We start from the raw sequence: 14,428 nt of genomic DNA on the forward strand, positions 1-14,428 counted from the left end.
GCAATTTACAATATGCACCAGCATTTTAAATGTATAAGAAGAGTTGGTTTTTATATGGCGACTTTCTCTACCACTTAAGGAAGAATCAAACTGGCTTACAATCACCTTCCCTTCCCCTCCCCACAACAGAAACCCTGTGAAGTAGGTGGGGCTGTCAGAGCTGTGACTAGTCCAAGGTCGTCCAGCTGGCTTCATGTGTAGGAGTGGGGAAACAAATCCAGTTCACCAGATGAGTGTCCGCCTCTCAGGTGGAGGAGTGGGGAATCAAACCCGGTTCTCCAGATCAGAGTCCACTGCTCCAAGCCACCACTCTTAACCACTATACCATGCTGGCTCCCTTTGCAACAAAACTGTACCAATTTTAATGGGGCAGGGAACGAATAAACTACTAGAATAATTAAAAGCTTCTGAAAATATCTTCCAGTATCCAAATACAATAACTTAACCTTCTACATACCGATGACCGAAATACCTGTTATCATTGTTCCAGTCATTACATCTAAATCCAGACACGTATGTAACTCCCCATCATCTAAGAACCACTTCCTGCACGCAAATGTTTCACCTTCAAAATCATTTCAGATGCCAAAGTAGCTGGCCTCCATCCTGTTAGATTAACAGTACGATCCCCTTTCCTGGAAGTAAGCTCGCAGTATCCTGTTAGCCCAGGCCCTGATGAATTTTCTTTGGCTCTAGGAGCCAGCCACAAAATTTAGGAGCCAGACTCATTTCCCAGCCTTCATGTTTTGTATTTTAATAACCACAAAAATGAATCCTAAACTCTTCACAGTTTCTCATATTGTTATTAAAGTGATGACAAAATTGTTGTAGTATATAAACAAAGACGTGATTGCTATTTGACATCACCACAAGAAAAGGCTCATATTAAACCTAGCATTGAATACTATAGATAACATATTCTCAGTAATAGCAATGAGTTTTTTTTGTTATAAGTAGTTACAACTGAATATATTGTTGAGATATGTTTAATTTTGTTGAATTGTGGAAAATAATAAAAATATTAAACCTAATTTATCCCCAATTTCTCATAATTCCATTATTGCTTTAAACAGTTCTATTTCATTGACTGTTGGAGCCAGTCTAGAAATGGTGTAAAGTTGACATATAAACAAGCAATGACAAGAACATGTATTTTTATGCACATGTATTTTAACGTCATTCAGCAAATCATATTCTGATGTGAATGATGTACTTCTCTTGAGGATCACTGAGACACTACAATAAAATCACTGCTGAAATACCAGGCACCACAATGAAATTTCTGAGCACCATGACAACTTGGTGCCTGAGATCTGTTGAGCCCTGTTTTAGCCGTCTCCCCTTCCAGTGACCAAAGATCATCATTATCCATTCTAGACCTTTCTTTGTTGGCTGCAGATGCTTGTTAATTGTAGATTACAAATTCTCCACACTCTTTGATACCTGCACTGTTCATTTAAATGGAACTATGAAGAAAGTGGCACTGTTGTATGCTTAGCAGCCATTAATAGATTCACCCCTTTGTCCAACTATCCATATATTTCCTAACTCTGAAATTTGGGAAAAGAATGTTTGGGTGCTGGGTCAGAGTGAGACTTGTCTTAATTTTGATAGAAAATAATATCACCATTGATCAGCTAACCGTATTCACCTAATTACTTTTTTTCTGATACTATATGTAGAAACCAATGAATAGTAATAAAAGACTTATGCTCATCATCATTGAGAGGGGCAGGCTGGCTGTTGGAGGAGCCAGGGGTGCCATGATGTGCACCGCTCGCCCTCCCACCCCCTTTTTTCTCCATAGTTTGCCAGCCTGAAGCCACAACTGCGAACACCGCCCCCTTTCTCTTTCTTTTTATATTTTGTGGACAGAGGGGGGTGGCAGCCGGTGGATCACTGGTGGAGCCTTTCCCGTATTTAGCTTGGAGGTAGTTTGCCTGCCTGTAGCATCAGCTCCCCCCTTTTTTTCTATCTTGGATTGCATAGATGGAGAGGAGCTGTGGACTTATGTTTAAGTAGTAGTTGCAAGTTCTGAAAATACCAAAATCTACTCCTTCGTGTCGAACAATGTTTAAGTAGGAAAATCCGTCTTTTATTGTAACACAAGAGAATCTCAACTGCCGTGATAGGACTGTAGCATTTCCTTTCTAATTGAGCTGAGGAGGAATATTGATACTCCAATTTTGAATGGGGAAGGAAGGGGACATGGTACAGCCCAATGTCATTAGATCTTGGAGACTAAGCAAGAGGTATTCAGATGGGAGACCACAAAGGAAGATTCTGCAGAGGAAGGCAATGGCAAAGCTCCTCTGCTCACTTGCCTTGAAAGTCCCATGCCAGGGTCACCATAAGTCAGTGGTGACCTCACGGTACATGTACATAATTTTGAATATTTGGTGGCTGATCCTTAGAAATCATGATAGCTAATGTGTGTTACTATATATGCTCATTGTTGATGGCATTTGTTCAGCATCCTTTATAGTCTAATCTGAAAAATTTGCACTGGCATTTTTGTCAGCAGATGTGTACCATGAAAAACATATATAAAGGTATGAGGCACAATCCATCTTTTCTCATGAGCAGCTTCCAGAGCTGTATATGCTGGAGTTGACTCTCCCTGGGGATAATGGTGCCCCTTTCTCCTAATCCTGCTTCACATAGATGCAAGTTATACCACATGCAATGCAAAAAGACTAACCATTGATTACAATTGCAGACATGAAATGTCCAGTTGTGCAGTGGCCCTACTTGTACCCAGTTGATTCTTGGATGGGTATGACCTGCTTTATCATAGGCAGTTCCATTTCTACTGAACACATGGAAAACAGATTGTTCCAATAGTCTACAGACTACCCACTGGATGATTTATCTTAAAAAATGATCTGATAGCTTAACAAGCTTTAGGAAAGACACATACTGCTGAATATTTTCATGTATTCATCTAGATATCTCTTATAGCTTCTAAATTCTTAAGATTTTGTGCTGCCAGTGAACGCCTACTATAATATGGAAACATTACAATAAAAAAATGGAAAAAGGAAATATGAACACTAAAAAGAAACAAAATTTCCTTGAAGACCAGATTGTTAAACAAGAAGATCTTCCACATCTCTCTTGAAACTTTGCAGGGTTGCTCATGGGAAATTTTCCCCTCGCAACTGCTTTCACCACAATGGAGCCACCACTGAAAAGCCCAGTTCTGCATTTCAGCTGAAGTCACTCAGCTGAATCATGGCTTCTTTAACTGATCTTAAAGGACTGCTGGGCACATACATGCACAGTATCTCAATCACACCCGAATGTATTTATTATTAAGTAAGGATAATAAATTTTCTCAGTACATTTTAAGATAAAAATTAATATAGTAATCTTAAATATGTATACAACTTGCTTTCCTGCACCACTATTCTGACCCATTTTGAACCATGAGCAAAGTTAGGATATATATCTTTTAATTTGTATGTAAACAATATACTTATTTGGTATAGGCAGCGATGATCCAGAGTGTTCATGTACAATCTCTAGTGTGGCACTAATTAGTAGTCTGAATAGGCATTATATTAGATATGCATTTAATTTAAATTGAATTTTAAGTATACTTATACTTACGCCAATCCTAACTTTAACATTCTGGTGTAGCATCATATCTCAACCATAACTAAAAGTTAAAAGCAGGATTTTTTATCATATAAGTATTCCCCAATACCTATATAAATCCCTATCAGGTGTCAATTGTCTCCTTATTAAAACAACCACCTGGAATGGCTTTTTTTTTTTTTGGTAAACACGTATTATAATGCTCACACGGCAAGTTAAGCAACATAGCTCATCAGCAAAAAGGGTTAAATAGACATGAATGAATACATGAATGAATACAGAAATAAGGCTTTTAATATTCCACAAATATTAACAAAGAAAAATTATAATGTTGAGTTAATGTGGGTTAAGGATGAAATGAAAATAAATTTTTCTGATTGCTAAGTGTTGACACTTTTTTGGCTAGTCCTTCAAGTCTTTTTTTTTTTTTTTTTGGAAGTCTGTGCAATTACAGACGGCTTTTCCCCTCCTTCCCCCTCCTGCTTTGAGCCCACATTAGTAATGACCCCTTCACTGCTTCAAAAACCACTAATAGTCTTCAGCAAAGGCAAGAAAAATGAACAGGATAAATTGGAATCCACAGTCAGTAATTTGCATCATATGAGGCTGCTCTGGCCACTCACACTCATGGCTGGCCATCAATCCTTTGCTGTCAGGTGCTGCACTCTGCCACCATGATAAATACTCCTCCTAACACTCTGATTCGTCCAAACAATGTAATTGTCCTCTATTCTGCTCTTGGTAATGGAGATAATGAATGACTGCACAAACAAGAAGGATTGCTCATCACAGACACAGGGGTGGTTTCAAACTAAAAAGCCTTGAGTACAAATTTTAATTGACTGCAAATCAGGGCTGGGGGGATGAAAATGGAGGAAGCAGTCTATATTTTCTACAAGTTTATTTCTTTTTTGGTTATAGAAAGGCCGCTCTCTCCCAAGAAATGCCTTCTGGAAATACTCAGTGCAGGGAGGCATCTATTAATAATATGACTGGAGAAATATTATACAAAACAGGGTTTGGTGCAAAATGGCTCATTATCTTAATGTTGTTATTCTAACACTATGATAAAATTATACTACTAGTAGGTAACTGCTAAAATGGAACTAGTTCCCTTTTGTTAAATATGCATTATACTAACGGGGATGATTTTTTAAAATTAAAATGGAATGTTGGGGTGGGAAGTGAGTCTCAAGGATACAAGGAGAATTAACTATTTCAGCATTGGTTTCTCGTGATTAATCTGTATAGACCTGCAGTTATTGTTACACACGAATATTAAACTCAGCGTATTATGCATAATGGCAGGTACAGAGTTGTCAATAAAAGCTGTGTCAATGTATTTGAAAAAGGGTATACTCTAGGGGTGTAATGCTAAGTGTAGCAAGTCAGGGTGAACACTGGTAAAACCAAACTGAGTTTACTGGCTGTCTTGTTGTAGGACGAGTTTTGCACCCTAGATCAATGTACAATTAAAAATGGGTGTATTATAGAAATGCATGCTGCACAAATGGACTTTATTATTCCTAATTAAGTAAAAACCAAAATAGGAACTGCTCAGACTTACATGGATTTCTGTTTTTGTGTATGTGTATGTGTGCACATTTCTTTTCTTAAACCAGAAATGCTATGGTTTTTTAAACATGAAGTGGACTGTTTATCTGAAAGTGTCCTGGCAGGCTGCCACCATATTTCTAAAATTAAAGAAAGGATTTGAAAACAATCAGCATTTTGAGTAGTTCAAACCACAGCAATGTGTTTCAGATTAATTTACAAATATATGTATATATTTAAGGCTGAAGTACGGCACAAGAAAATTCCTACTAGTTAGTCTATCACATGCCTTCTTACACTTTATTAGAACAGACATCACATTGAAATAATAAACATGGGAGGCCTTCATTTCTTCTTTGATCTATGTTACCAAACATATAACAGGCTCACATTTAAAATAAACCTCGGTATGGTTGTGCTTGAAAACTGGAAAGCGACCCACAAAGCATAATTTGTTGTCACTTTTCATATTGTTTGCTTAAAACTATAGTTTAGTCTATGTATTACTGAGTGCCAGGCCTTGCTCATCCAGCTGCCTGTACAGTGGCTAAATATTCTTGTATGAATAGGTTGTGTAATAGGATGGCAAACGACAATAGATTCACATCAGTCTGAATAAGAAAGAAGTGAATTAAAGGTACAGAGTACCTCCTAAATCATCCTAAAGCAAATGATATCATACTATGGAGTAAATCTGATGTAAGCAATACTCTCATATGGGTAGAATGATCCATGCTCCAGTTAAGGTTAAACATTAGACTGGCACAAATCCAGGCTGTTCAATTTGGCAATGCTGTGAAGTGACTTCAGAAGCCCCTTTCTTTCATCTTTAAGAAGCATATTTTCAGAAGCATCATCTACACATACCCTCTGTTAACTTACCACTCTCCACAGCAGGAACAGCTCAGTTTAAAGGCTGTTGCCATGGCTAAGGAAAACTAGCAAGGTGAAGTTTGGCCTGGGTGGGTGACGGGGTTCTTTGACCCCCTTCTCTTCTCTCAGCAACAGTAGCATTGCCAGAAAGATACCACTGCCAATGCCAAAAGGGTAAAGACATGCCACAATCGGGGAGTAATGAAGGAAAGTGGGGAAAGATCTAATCTCCTCCTGGCAAAAGGAAAGGCTAAGCATGGAGATTCACTTGTTCATTCAAAACATTTTGATCCCGTCTTTCCAGAAAGCTCAAGATAGCTCACAATCCTACACATACCAACAATATTATAAAAATGTAATAATGCTAAACATTAGTACTACCAACAACCCAACTATCTAAACAAAACTGCAAGAAAATATCACAAACGATCACAAAATTACAACAGCATAAATTGAAAACAAACCCATCACAAGCATGCCACTGATTGGGATTTTAAAAACAACAACAATTATTTTAACAGAAAGCAGTATTTTCTTTTATACAATATCAATATCAAAACCTTTATTGGCATAAATATATACATATTTAGGTAAAAAAAGGTTTTAAAACTAAAGTGGGACTATTACTTAAAATCATAAACGTGGGTTAGAGTAATTTAAAATAAGTCCCAGGAAGCTGGCAACCCCTGCAGTAACCTGAGAGTGACTATCACTTAAGAGAAATCTGACTAGCTCCTTGTCAGCGCTGCCGGGGCTGTCTTTCAAGAGGGGTTCAATGATCTGTTCACGAAAGGGTGCGCCATGCTCACAGTGTAGCAAAACATGGGCCACTGTTTCGGCTTGGCCATGAGCACAAGAACATAGTCTTTTCGTGTGGGGGATCTTTGCATATCTGCCCCTGGTCCAGGCTGTGGGAAGGATATTTAAGCGGGCCTGCATAAAAAGGCGTCTGAGGGAGTGGGAGGTCAGAGTGTGGAAGTAACCAGGTAGAGAGCTCGGAGTCATGGAGATACCATAGAGTAGAGGCGAGCAAGAGCTTATGGCACTAGCAAGCAGAGATTGTTTCCCGATGTCTGTGGTCCTTTGTTTTAGGATTCTAAAGGCTTGTGCCTCAGTTAAGGGAAGTAACGCCTCAAAGGAGATCCCTATGGATTTAATTTTAACCGTGATGGTCCTGCTCCAGAGGGAGATCGAGCGGTCGGAAAGCATATGCCACGTCAGACACGATGGGGTGGCTCTATAGTGGAGCCTCAACCAGAATTTAAAAATAATCAGCCAGACCCTGGTTTCTTTTATACATACTGTGTTCATTCCTTTATTCTCCCTGCTGGATTCAAGAAGATGGAGGGAGATGGGCCTGTGAGCACAGCAAACACAGGGAATCCTTGCTATACTATTCAGCTACTATGGCCTGCTCTATGGAGTCCATGTACCTACTGCACCTCCCAGTTCTTGCTAGCCTGCACTCACAGCAGTCAGGTACTCTACTAATTTGCATGAAATCCCATAGAGATTTGAAAATATAAACAAATGCTTATCCTATACTTTGGTTTATGCTATTACCATAGCTGGAGTTGCCAACCTCCAGGTACTAGCTGGAGATCTCCTGCTACTACAACTGATCTTCAGCCGATAAAGATCAGTTCACCTACAGAAAATGGCTGCTTTGGCAATTGGACTCTATGGCATTGAAGTCCCTCCCCTCCCCAAACCACACCCTCCTCAGGCTCTGCCCCAAAAATCTCCAGGTATTTCCCAACCCAGATCTGGCAACCCTAACCATAGTTAGTCCTTCCAAAATGGAAAGTCACTGCAAGGCCTATCTGTTTCCAGGGCTTTTCAGGGAGTCTGAATTGTCAGCCATCTTTTAAGGAGGAAGGGATTGGGGGTTTGTTATTTTATTTTTGCTTTTAAAATGAAAATGTTTCAACCTATTATTGTAAGCCACTTTGAGCCATAAAGAAAGGTGGCACATAAATATTTTAAAAATAAAAAGGCCCTAGGTGGCCAATATTTGAATATGTAGCTGTGCTAGGAAAATTGTAAGGGCTGTATCTCTTGCAGACAAAAAAAGTTGCCTTAAATGCCTTTCTTCTCTGCTTTAGTTGGGAAAGGAAACAACTGATGTCTTCATACCCCCAAGTTTCTCTCAGAGGACCTAGCTATAACTCCTCTAGTTGGACAGCTATGTGCTCATGCATTAACTAATTGCCCTAAACAATGAAATAGGATTGGGACCAAGTCCAAAAGAGTTTCCAGATGGGAAAAGAATGATCATTCAATTCATTGCATTTGCAATTAAAAGCAAAACTAAGATGTTTTATGTCTTTCCCACAGCATAAGTATTCCTCTCCTGCTTACTTTTATGTGCAGATACAAACACAGACAAATCTTAACTCTAATCAAGCATTTGCTCCTACCTGCTGGGAAGAGAGAGAGATGTTATTGTTATGACTTTGTTAATTACTTGGGAGGTGTCAGACACTGTGGTGAGGAGCAGCAGTATAATCAGAACTTGGATAGACATCCAGGAATAGATAGCCAGAGGGAGCACTGGATCACTGCTGAGCAAAGGGAACACTAAATCCTCATGTGTGTTGTTTTGAGATGCACTTCCAAGCATTGCTCTACCAAAAGTACAGCGCCACTGGAGAGACAACACAGACAATTCACCACCTGCTAGATTTCCTGGGAACTTCAGGGAGATTTTTCTCTTTAAACAATACTGCTCCCCAAAATACTGAGCCTTCACAGCAACATGCTTGATCTGCACAAACTCTGGGACTTACCAAGGCATGTATTAGAATGGCTAACTTTTGGTGAACTGTATAGAAGTTAACATGGAGCTGTCTTTTACCAGTACACAGACACTTTAGCTGATCTGGAGTATGGCATCCAATCTACTTGTTGGAGCTGGTCTCAGATGTATGCAGCTGCTGTGTTCGTTTCCAGCACAATTCATTTTTTACCTTAAAATAGGGGTGCTGGAACTTTCTCAGAAAACCTGTTCAGCAGATGAAATTACCTTGTTTGACACAATCAAGTATAAGCTGATCAGGGATATGTTTGGATTGAATCAAGATATTTACAGCTGCTCAACTAAGTTTGGAGTCGCCTGTTGGACAGAATCCAGGACAAAGCTGATAGGAGGATCAGCTGGGAGTCTGGTTATTATTGACACTCTGCTCCCTCAGAAAAATAACTACACAGTGAAGTTGCAAGAGAGTTTCTCTCCTAGGCAGGTACATGAACAATGCTTTTGATCTCTTCATTGAAAAAGGGGGAGACAGAGCTCCCCCCCCTTACATGCTGGACAGGGACAGAAGCGATGCTTTTAATATTTGAAATATAAACTTGAGGATAGAAAGAGATCATACTCCCCACCCCGACCCAGCTAGGCAGGATCAGATACAATGCTTTTAATCTCTGTATTGCAAAAAGAAAAAAGAAAAAAGGAAAGGAGTAAAAACTTGTTTCTCTCCTTTTCTCTGAAGTCCAAGTCAACAGCTAGAAGTGGGGAAAAGATAAAGGGAATCAGTTGGGTTCCTAATCAACCCCCTCCCCATTTGTTGTATTTCAGCAAGTCTGGAAGGCAACAAAGGTTCCAGGATGGGAGATCTAAACTACCATCTGATCAATTAGGAGTTGGCTTCTGCCCTTCCCCCACCCCCAAAAATCACAAGCTTGGCTAGGTACAGAACAAAATTTCCACAGTGTATCAAAAGCTGGCTCCTAGCTGACCCCTCATCAGCTGGGAGTAAGTTTCTGATGGCTACAAGTAGCCTGGTTCTGCAAATATTCAAAAACAGGTTGTAAACAGCCAAACAACTCATCAGTTAATTGGCTGCCTGATCACACTAGTGAATGAGAAATTAGTTAAATTGTCAGGTGTTCAATTATTTCTACTTTTAAATCCCTATTCAGGCCAAGTTACTGCCAGGCATGGGAGGAACTGGGAAAGACCCTGCTGGTTCGTAGCAGCTGAAGGGTTCTTAGCCTGAGTCTTGGGCAGAAGATCAGCCAGAAGAGAAGACCTATTTTGACCACTGGAAGCATCCTCTCCCTTCTCTTTGTATTGTTAACCACTTGGGTCCCCCATTGGGAAGAAAACTGGAATATAAATATGCTAAATGAATACTGTTAAGAATGACTCCTGTCCGTATGTACTTCTGTATGATCTAAAATTTTCAGAAGGGCCTGCTCTACACGACACTGCCTTTTGAATTAGCAGAAGGCTAAAAGTAATAGTGCTTTCCAGATCTCTCTGCTCCCCAAGGGCACTTTCCAGGCTTTTTTCTTTTCTTTTCTTGGTGATGTTCCAGTGGTTTTCTTGTTTAGGCAGGCATTTGCAGCCCTTGCCTCATTTTGTCATTATGGTTGCACCTTAATTGGCTGTTTTGTGTGCTCTTGGTTATTGTTATACTCATATATTTACTTTTACACTGTGCAGTTTAACAATTTTCTAAGCTGCCTTAAGGAGAAAAGCTTGTTTTAGAGTTCTACCTTTTTAATAAATCAAAATCCGCTTTTTGCAGACTTAGAAATTAGAAAGTCTTGCTTATATTTTGGTTTTCAAAGAAGTTCAGAGCCAAAATAAAGGGAGTGAACACTTTCACCTCCTGCAAACATGTTTCCCCTTTTGACACTTCTTTGGTTCTCCTTTGTATGATATAAAAATGATAGTCCCATGAGGTAGGTGTTTATGGGGGGAATGAATAAACTAGGTGTGGCAGTATGAGAATGTACTTTTGGATGCTGATATCCATTTACAAGGCATTATTTTTAATGAGATGTATGAGTGCAAGCATATCCAGATGTGCATCATGAAGTACATTCTGCTACAGCCAATAGACATGACATGGACCTGGACTGACGCAAAACTCCTGCAATGCAGCATTAGGGACCAATAAAACTGCCACTACAGTGAAGCAAGATTGGGAATACTGACCTGGTTCCATTATATCAGAGGTGGTTTCTTTCTTTCCTCTAGTCAGAGTGAAGGTATGGAAGAACTTCAGTAGTTCTCCATTATATTACCATACAAAAATTCTGATTGGCATAACAACAGATTCCCTGCACAATCCTGAATTCTTTTAGGGTCACACAGAGAAGACCTAAAAATGGTGCCCAACCACATGTGGGAGCAGTGAATAAGTGTTTAAAAAAACCACCCCTAAGACCTCTACCATTTGGAGAGTGGGTTGTCTAGGGGTTGTTTTTCCCCCACACTACTTGAAAGCTCTTTTTGCCTCACAAATGCTTCTGTGTGGAAATAATGTTCAAGTGTGAAAACTGGGCGTAATGCTAATTAAGGTGTCAGGTAAACAAATTAAGAAAGATAATTTGTTTTGTTAAAGAAATTCAGTACACAAGAGAGATTCACCTATGACATCTGGGTCTTCTAGATAAAACAGCAGCAGCAGCCAGCTGTGTATATTGAAAGGCAATTGCAGGCAAAACACATTACCAGAAAAACTGGATGTACAACAGGAGGGAAGAAGGATAATTAATAAAGAAATAATGTGCAACAAAACTGTGAAAAAAATATTATTACCACATCTGAAGGAGGAGGTGGTTAGGGAATTGGGATCACAAGCCTTAAGAATAGTGAAAACAATTTCATGCTTTTGTTAGAAACTGTTCTACACATTCTTTTTTATGATTATTATATATCATAAAATCTGGTGCTATGTGTGCTTACCATTCAACCTTATATTGTTTGAGAAAGATTTTCCCCCTAGCTAAATCTGCCAAAATATCTCCCACTCCTCCTTTGCTGAAAATGTAGGCAGTCAAGAAATTTGTCTGTTCAGAAAGTGAGCAGAACATAATTTATGAAGGCCTTACTGAAAATAAGAGGAAAACATACTCTAAAGCCTAATCTGATGGCAACAAAGTTTTATGAAAGTCCTATTTTCTTAATGAAATGTTGCTTTTAAAATTGAAACTTTTATTGGTTCTCTCTGTTTACACATATACTAGCTTCTCTTTCACATCTAGCCCTTTACCTTCAAACATTTAAATCTTTCTGCTGTCTTGCTCTCACTTTCAGTTTTACTTATTTTCTCCAAATAAACCCTCTTTTCCATGATGCTGACCTCTCATCTCCAACTGAAACTACCCAGAACTGCATCTGTTAACATTACCTTCACTGTTTTCCATGAGCTTATTGGGAAGAGAAATACATTGTTCTCATTTATGTTACTCTGCATAGCATAATATATTTGAATAAGGATGAATGTTAAATTTCTATTCTCACTCCAACCAGAAGACACAATCAGTTGCTTCAGCTTTCACAAGCTTTGGACTTTATTGGGTTAAAAGAGCCAATTACAGGAAAACAAAGAAAACAGAAAACAAAACAGAATGATGTGAAACTAAAGGGAAGGGGAAAGTATGGGAAATGCAGAAGTATGGGTATTTGAGAGAGAACAGGGGAGTCAACTTCATGATTTGGATCCACCATTAATTTACTTTTCATTAATTTCCATCCATGGAACTAGGGTTGCCAACCTCCAGGTACTAGCTGGAGATCTCCCGCTATTACAACTGATCTCCAGCTGATAGAGATGTTCACCTGGAGAAAATGTCCACTTTGGCAATTGGACTTTATGGCACTGAAGTCCCTCACATCCTTAAAGCCCACCCTCCTCAGGCTCTGCCCCCAAACCTCCCACTGGTAGCAAAGAGGGAACTGGCAACCCTACATGGAACGCAACTTCCTTGCCCCCTCCCCTTTCAGCCCAAAATGTCCCTCAATATGCTGCTCCTGAGTGACAAGGGAAGCCTAACAACAGCATGAGAGAACTGGAGGTCTGCAGCTGGAGGGGGAATTGGTGAAAATTGTCCCCAGAACCTCCTTTTTGGATCTAAGTCTATGGCTATACTAGATGGAAATTCTATCTGCAACAGAAGTTCAGGAACTGGGATTTCCCACAACCAAAACTGGAACATTAAAAACATTTATTGGGAACTTACAGAAACTGCTGTCAGATTCAAAACTAAAAATGATGAAGGAATAAATTTTTCCAAAAACAAATATTGTACATCTGGGGATTTTTTGTCAAATAGCACTCAAATCTTTTCATTTCACAAATCTGTAAATCAACAACAAAAAGCTACATTGATTAGAATGTATATTCAGTTTCAGAAAGACTCACTTATTGTACCATATTAACAATTTTCAGAGTGACATATTCCACACTAAATGGCTCTCTTAATGTCACTTGTGAAAATATTCTGAAGAACAGCTTAATATCCACTTTTCAGTTGGAAGTTTCCTACTTAGATGAACAGATTTAAAATCTAATTTTCTCTTATTTGGTATGTAAAAGTGGCATTAATTAATGATATTAATTGCTATGCTTAGGCTGCCTGCAACAAATTTCATAAGCAGTGTAATCGCATTTAGAGACCAAAGAAAATATAAATTCAGAACAATACTCAGAATGTAATGCAAAGCAAGTTTACAGTTTTTAGTTAGTGGTAGCATAATAATAATAATAGGAAGAACAAGAGTTGGTTTTTATATGCCAACTTTCTCTCCTACTTAAGGAAGAAGGTATCCATTTTTGATCCATGTCTTATTTCTGAATTCAAGAAACCTCAGTAACAAAACAACCAAAGGTATGAACAGGGCCTAACTCAAGCTGGAGTCCAGTTCTGGATCATGTGAACTCAGCCTACCAATGAGTAACCATATCATGTTCCCACAATATATGACAGAAAAAAGTACTCCCAGATAGATATGTTTTTTCAGATAGGCCTCTTAACTTATGAACCTTCATACCTCAGTAAAAATAAGCCACTGATAGTTTTATTAATATATTATATTTTTCAAACATCTACAAAAACAACTTTATAAATAAAAAGGAAATGGACTTAAAAGCATGCCTGCCATCAGTTTTCTGGTTTCTGTCCCAGGTGAATCACCGCCACAGTCAAATCTGTATTTTCTCCTCTTGGTAAAAGTCTGGTTTTAACTGACTGAGCAGCCAGGAAAAAGAAAACTACTCTCAGCTCTCTTTCTGACAGCCAGTTTGTCTCTTGATTCTGCAGCTGCCTTTACCCCTGCCCAATATGTGGTTGACCCATTTCTCTCCTGCAAGCCTAAACCCAGCTATACTGTGCTTCCTTCCCCTGTGAGGGAATAAGAACTGTTGCTGCTTCCCACTGTAGCATGTCCTGTTTGACTTCAAAAGAAGGCAAAAGGTAAGGTGCAGCAACACTGGCTGCTGCTGAAATTTCCAGAGTTGAAGATAGTTGTATTTTCCAGTTGCTGGGTAGGCAGCATTGGCAGCACAGGCAATGGCTCAGGGAATATATGCAGACTTCAAGGAGAAAAATCCTGCCCCCAACCTGCAAAAAATCCCTGTCACTAAGTTCAAAGTATTGCCTAATG

The 14,428-nt window shown here is 39.1% G+C and overlaps 1 protein-coding gene across 10 annotated transcripts in view; it reads right to left on the reverse strand.

Moving 5' to 3' along the window:
- MEIS2 (Meis homeobox 2) overlaps positions 1–14,428 on the reverse strand; it is a 257,491-nt gene that overhangs the window by 90,018 nt on the left and 153,045 nt on the right. The window lies entirely within an intron of this gene.

Source organism: Euleptes europaea, chromosome 6, assembly GCF_029931775.1.
Source record: "Euleptes europaea isolate rEulEur1 chromosome 6, rEulEur1.hap1, whole genome shotgun sequence".
Classification (NCBI taxonomy): Eukaryota; Metazoa; Chordata; class Lepidosauria; order Squamata; family Sphaerodactylidae; genus Euleptes; species Euleptes europaea.